Here is a 7,026-nt window from a genome sequence, read left to right on the forward strand (position 1 = left end):
GAAGTAGCAATAATCACCTTTATTTTACAGATATCAAGCATAGAGTGAGAAAGTGATTTACCAAATGCCATGTGGAAAAGTGGAAGGAGCCAGTAATTAAATCCAGGTCTCCTAATTCCAAACCAGTCAAGTTTTCACTACATCAACTGAATCCCAATAATATTGCAAAACTATACACTTTAAAACACCTTCCTTCAGGGGTGCCTGGGTGGCTCAGTCAGTTAAGCGTCTGACTTCGGCTCAGGTCATGATCTCACGGTTTGTGGGTTCGAGTCCTGCGTCAGGCTCCATGCTGACAGCTAGCTAGATCAGAGCCTGGAGCCTGTTTCGGATTGTGTGTCTCCCTCTCTCTCTGACCCTCCCCTGCTCACGCTGTCTCTCTCTCTCAGGGTTTAAAAAAAAAAACAACTTTAAAATTTTTAAAAAAAATAAAAAAATACATAACAAAACACATTCCTTCAATCCCAACAGGCATGCCTAAAGTATTCAGCCTCACTGTGAGCTTTTTATACCATGTTCACTCTTGGTATGAAAACCTGCAAAGCAACAAAGCACCTTTTATAAGCAGTATGAACCAAGTAGGACTTATTTCTAAATAAGTCAACTTTTAGTATTTTTGTTTTAAAAACAAAAAAATAGCATATTTTATTAACCTCATTTCTTTCAGAGTATTGTGTGCCAATATATCGAAATCCATTCCTGGAAATGAGCAGCCAAATTAGAAATTTTGCCTAGTCATTTAAAACACTACTCGTTTGGTCAATTAATGTTTGACTGTATCAGGTAAATTCAATTCCAGGAAGGAATAGCTAGCAAGAAAACCAAAACTGAGGTTTATTCTGTAATTAGGGAATTTAAGACATTTTATTCACCTTGAGAATTTTAAAGCACTTAGTGATCTCCATTTCTTGTATATTAATACAAGTAGTGCAGATCACTATCTTTCTGACCACTGTTAAGTTTTTCATTTGATTATCCTAATCTCTGTTCTTCAATCTTTAAAAAATGTAATTTTGTTATGTTAGGGTAAAAAGTAACTTAAAACATACTGTTTGTATGAATGAGTCACTCCTGGTACTAAGTACACACGTTATACTCAACAGACATACTGCATCAGAATACCCAATGAAGGGGACTTAAGGCACCAAAAATATACTGTTAAACAAAAGATTTTACAAAACTGAATTCTGAAATTCAAATGCTTGTGTGAATATCAATTTAAAAACAAGCCACATCTATTAATCTGGAAGATGTAATCTCTTCTTAAAAACAAAAAGGTACAGTGGGAGGGAGTAATCAAAGTATCCTTATATCAACTAACTACCAGAGCATCTTGAGCATTTTCATCTTTTGTGTTCATATAAGCTCCAGACTCAATAGTGTTCTATGAGAATATGCCAATTAAAAAAATCATAGTAACAACATAAAAATGTGTCATACTGAAAAAGAACAAGTATCATTCTGTTGGCAACAGAGCTTCATTAAGAACCTCAGAGAATAAATGAAAATTAATGATATGCAATCCTTGTCAATAAATAGTTCAATAATACCATCACCAAAATAAAAAATACTTAATGCAGTTTTTTTTTTTTTAAAGTCAAATCACAAAGAACCACTGAAATTGAGGTCAGGATATAAAGTACTATTGTATATATAGTCACCAAAAGTGTTGGGAATTCTACATATACAGAATGTTTAATTAAAGTTTTATAGCATTTGTAACAGACAAAAGACGATTAACAATCAGACAGCTTTTTTATTCTATCAGTGGAAGGGTGGAATTCAGTTCTGTGAAAAGGAGAAAGTAGGAGATAGTGGGTTCTAGTTTGGGCTACAATATTAACCAGCTATGTAAATTTGGCCAATTCACTTAAATTCTTGTGCCTCAGGATCTTCATCAATATTAAGGGCACTGGATTAAAACCATCCATAAGGTACCTTCTAGTACTGTGAATCTGTGACTATGAATAAAACATAACCCAGGTCACATTACAGTAGTAAGTCAAAAAAATAAAGCTTAAGAAACAACATGAGTAACCAGGCTATCAGCCTAAAACACTGTGCTTTTCTCCCTACCATTTCACTCAGGCACTTCTAGCTCCTTTTTGTGACTATCTTACCTTTTTCAACAGAAATATAAAGCACTCCTCTTTTAAAAAATGACAGGATTGATGCTTCACTGCCTTTACCAAATGCATACCTGTCATCATCCACACAATTTGTTGATTATTTCCAACACTGGCCTATCAGAGGATGCTACCAAGGTCTCTACCACTGTTGATACTATTATATCAGTATAAGATTATAAAATACTATCTGCATGGCAATGTTACTTTAGCCTCATTTATATTCTTCTAGCTTTATCACTTGAAAAGGACAGTAGAAAGAAAAAGGATTCAGAAGTGTCCCTAAATCTCTTGGCAAGAAGTCTACTGACATGCAGCTCCCAAACAGTTCTATTACAACCCTCTAAAACAGTTAAATTGAAAGAGTATTAACAAGAACATCAACAAATCAGAGGACTGAGATCAAACCAAATGCTGCCAGTTCACAGGAACAAGCTAGTTAAAAAAAATAAACCATTATGATGACATTTCTATTCACTCAAGTACTTTAGATAGTAAATTAATCTTCAATTACCCACTCCACATTTTTATTGAGCTATGTCACTAAATTAGAATTTCGTCTTATCCACGCAAACTCAATTCCGCCTTCTCATTATCCCCAACAAGTCAAAAAATGACTCAGAAACTCAAAATGTGCATGTGTTCTTAAAAAATGTAATGTAAAATCATTGATTACTGACAATTTTGGTGTTAATTGATAACTATCTTTAAGAACTACCTTTAAGATACTATTTTTTTTTTAATTTATTTCTAGGAGAGAGAGTGAGACAGCGTGAGCAGGGGAGGGTCAGAGAGAGAGGGAGTCCCAGACTGAAACAGGCTCCAGGCTCTGAGCTGGCAGTCAGCACACAGCCCGACGCGGGGCTCGAACCCACGAACCGCGAAATCATGACCTAAGCGAAAGTCGGAAGCTTAACCGACTAAGCCACCCAGGCGCCCCATTTAAGATACTATCTTTAAGAACATGAGTTTTCCATCTAACTTTTTAAAAGGTGAAGCAAGTTTTTAAAATTAAAATCCTTTGACCAAAAAAGAAAATATTATGTACACAAATGACTGAGGAAAACAATTTTTGTGTTATAAAACCAAACATGCTGAAAAATGTTCTTCCTGAACAAGTGTTCTGCAATAGAAACAATGACCATAGTGACCACATATCCCCAGTTTATCCAGAAAAGTAGCAATCTATACCTCTTATCCCATAGTAATTATTAATATGGACTTCTTTCACTTTCAAAACTGTTCCAGCTTGGATAAATTAATATAGTCAGTCACCTTAGATGTAACTGATACTAATGGGAACTTTGGCCGATAAGAAAATGAAAACTGTAATTAAGAGTTAATAACTTCTTTCTCCCTACAGCTTTTAATTAAGTGGAAAGTGAGAGGAAAGAGACTATTTTTCATTAATAAAGTTAAAAACATTAGACACAAATATCTCCCCCCCCATAAAGTATCATGTTCATCACCATGCAAATGTTACAATGGCAGCCCAACCTCAAGTCATGAAATCATTGCAAAAGGTGCACAAATCGATATACACACCACAAACTGTCTATAGGTATTTATCTCACACATATGTAGGCACTAATGCAACTAAAATCTTGGGTCAGAAAATATACAACAAAAAGATTAACTATATATTTCAGAAAGAAAACAAGTTCATAAATATTTTCCTGAATTGTTCAAAATTACCAATATTTTCATATTTTAAAAAATCTCAATTGATGACAGGAAAAAATAAACTTTGATTATCTAGGAAATTTCCATTTTCAAGGTTGGGAAAAAATAATGAAGGAAAAAATAGACACAAGCATTATTGCCTTCTTACACTGGTTATCAAAATGTCAAGGGATTATATAAACTGATATTTTTTTGAAGTCAATGGGCCATAAGGTTTTGGAAATCTTTGTGTTATACAGAGGTGTTAAGGAAGTAAACTTACAGAAGAACAACATGTCCTACACAGTGGCCCAAAATTCTAGCACCTCATTGGTCTGGATTTGAGAGAGGACTTTTCGCTTTCTAATTTGTTATCCGCCCTATAGTAAATCAAGGGACAAGAGGCTGGTGAGTGATTTGCTCTATTTCACAATCTACTCAGTCTATGGAAAAAGTAATATATACATAATAATTCCAAAGATGTAGATGTCCCATTTGATCTACTGTATTAAGGCCTCATAACATCTTCACTAACCTGAAAGAATATATCCAACCAGCCTAACATTTCTAGGTATCATTTCATTAAGCTATTTCTTAAAACAATTTCTGATTTTAAATCGTTTTCAAATTATATCACAAGCAATGATAGCTGAAACAGGAACCAGGACATAAAAAAGGGGAGGAGGTAATTGGTAAAAGTCTCACCAGCTTCACAAAGCAGATTCCCTTTAAGTGGGAATAAAAGTTTTTAATACGACATAACCTATAGATTTCTTTCATTAAAACCTTTCATTTTTTTTCCATCTCCAATCTAATTAGAGAGCAATCAAGTCTATAGGCATAAAAGTTTAGTGACTTCAGGTTCAGAGAGACCTGGGTTAAAATGGGGTCTGCACCATTTATTAGCTATTTAATTGAGGAGGAATTGCTTAACCTCTTTTGAATCTTGATTACCTCTGTAAAATAGTTAATATCCTCATGAGGCTTTACTATGAGGATTACAAAGTCATGCATGTAAAAGCACAGGACACAGCACAGGACACAGCACATAAGCATTCAATACAAATTAGTTATGAATTTAGGCTAACTCCATCCCAGTTTCCCTAAGGCAATCCAGGACTGCACCTGTTGTCCAGGAATAATTATTAATAATGTCCCTTTTGCTCTTAAAAGCAACCTGGCTAAGGCAATAAATTACGTAGTTACCTTAACAATGATGATAATGAAAGGAGTTAATATCAGAGTATCATATATCAATTATGACTTTTTGGATCTTGAAGGAAAAAAAAGTTGAACACCAAACCAAAAAATGTAAGATCATATTCCTGTAAGATACTCAACTGATTTTTCATTTAGTTATTCAATGAACATTGAAACACTATTCATTTAGATCCATCCCATTCCAACAATGATTTAAGGCAGCAAATTTCTACTTTGTTCTTTCTGTTCTATACAGGTATTGGTAAACTTCAGACATTACTTCAAAGGAAGAAAATTCACAGACAACATACTAGTGAGCTCTAGCTACTCAGACACACTACCCTTTGAATTCTCAATGAAAAACACCCATTTCCATCATGAGGAATGCCCAGCACCAATAAACATATATCAAATGAGCCCATCCAATTACAGGGCCTGCAAAACAGAATAAATATTTTTAAACATGCATTCTACACATAAATCAGCAGGAGACGCAACAAAAAATAAATTACCTGACTGTTATGACATAGTATTGTAATACAATAAACTGGATTTTAGTTTTCTTCACTCTCTGCTCTAGAAAAAAAAAGAATCCATTATTCTTCCTTTCATAAGATAGACATTTTCTTTGAAATAGACACATCCTAAAAAAACACATCCTATATATTTTAAGTTACACACCCCATAACCCAACCTAATTTAGTATTACTATTAGGACATTTGGGGAGATTGAGAAGGTCAGAGGAAACCAGTAATCTTGTGTTAGATTTCACTTAAAGGCTGAAAGTCAATCTAACTTTTAATATAAGCTTGCTTAAAATAGGCCTTTCCTGATGAGACCAGTAATATTTTCAGATTCTGATGGTTACTTTCAAGTACTTATTTGCACATTACAGGAGGAATGGCAGGAACTAAAGTATGAAAGATCATCAGGACATTTAGGCTAAAAAATTAAATATTTTTCAGTGTAACAGTCTCCTAAAATCAGTTTAAAAAGTATTTGGATTGGTCTTCCTGGGTACTTATTTTTATAATTTAGAAAACTGATTTTGGCGGGGGGGGGCTGTAATTGTGCTGTCTGGTCTCAAGTCATCCAGGACGGACATGATGTACTTGATGGGGTGATAGGAGTAATTTTGTCTTTAATCACGAAGAATCAAGTAAATGATTCTAGTAGTAGAAACGACTAGTATTATTTCATCCTCCCTTCAATCATCCTAAGCGACTGCGGTTAATTCTGATTCAGGAAACGCGGGCTCCTTATTTGCAGCAAAAAAATTACTGTGGGACCTTGCAAATGGTGGATGACAACCTGATATAAATGCTTCCTCTTGCCCCCAAACGAAAAGAATGACCTAAATAACAAGATTGCTAGGCCTCAGATTACCGGACTAACCTGTGGAATAAGTATGGGGAAACTGTCTAGGGAAGGAACGTGGCTGTCTCCTCCATCTTGAAATTAATCAGCATAAGGGAAAAAGGGACTGAGTATTCAGGAAGCAGAAGCCCAACCGGTTAATACTAGTTACTAAAGCTATGGCGTACGTGGCAGGTACCGCCCGCAGAAGCCGAGACCCTTAGGCTTTTCTTTTTGAGGGGGGAGGGGTTGGGTTGTTGCCGGACTGAACGGAAATTAAGTTGAAAAATCATTTGGCCCAATTCCCACCCTTACCCAGGGAAAAACAACAAACAAGCAACGGCTTTTCTCTGCCTTTTCGGGGGATCCTTGCAGTGATATCTGGCAAAGGATATGCCAGTGTTAGTCGAGTAAGGGAGTAAACCAGTTGCCCCAGATCCTCAGGGAAGATGTCATCCTGGCCCCAGGGGGCGCCTAATTGATAGTGCCCAGCAGAAGGGCTCAAAATGGGATTTTGCAAATCCTGAAAAATCTAAAGGNCCGGAGGCGGCGCTGAGCGTCCGCCACTACACGACACACAGGCCATTTTGAGAGACCACGGCAGCCGGCCGCAGCTCCGCTGTCTTCCTCTCGCGCTCCATCCATTTCTCAAGAGGTTTCCCAAGGCTTCTCTTCCTTGGT

General features: G+C 36.0%; 1 protein-coding gene across 1 annotated transcript in view; it reads right to left on the reverse strand.

Moving 5' to 3' along the window:
- RLIM (ring finger protein, LIM domain interacting) overlaps positions 1 to 5,564 on the reverse strand; it is a 21,278-nt gene extending 15,714 nt beyond the window's left edge. The window contains exon 1 of the mRNA XM_077765186.1: positions 5,501 to 5,564. The gene's annotated coding sequence lies outside the window, so the exon portion shown is untranslated. The remainder of the gene's footprint in view (positions 1 to 5,500) is intronic.
- Positions 5,565 to 7,026: the final 1,462 nt, after the last annotated feature.

This window comes from Crocuta crocuta, unplaced genomic scaffold (assembly GCF_008692635.1).
Source record: "Crocuta crocuta isolate KB4526 unplaced genomic scaffold, BGI_CrCroc_1.0 scaffold594, whole genome shotgun sequence".
Lineage (NCBI taxonomy): Eukaryota > Metazoa > Chordata > Mammalia > Carnivora > Hyaenidae > Crocuta > Crocuta crocuta.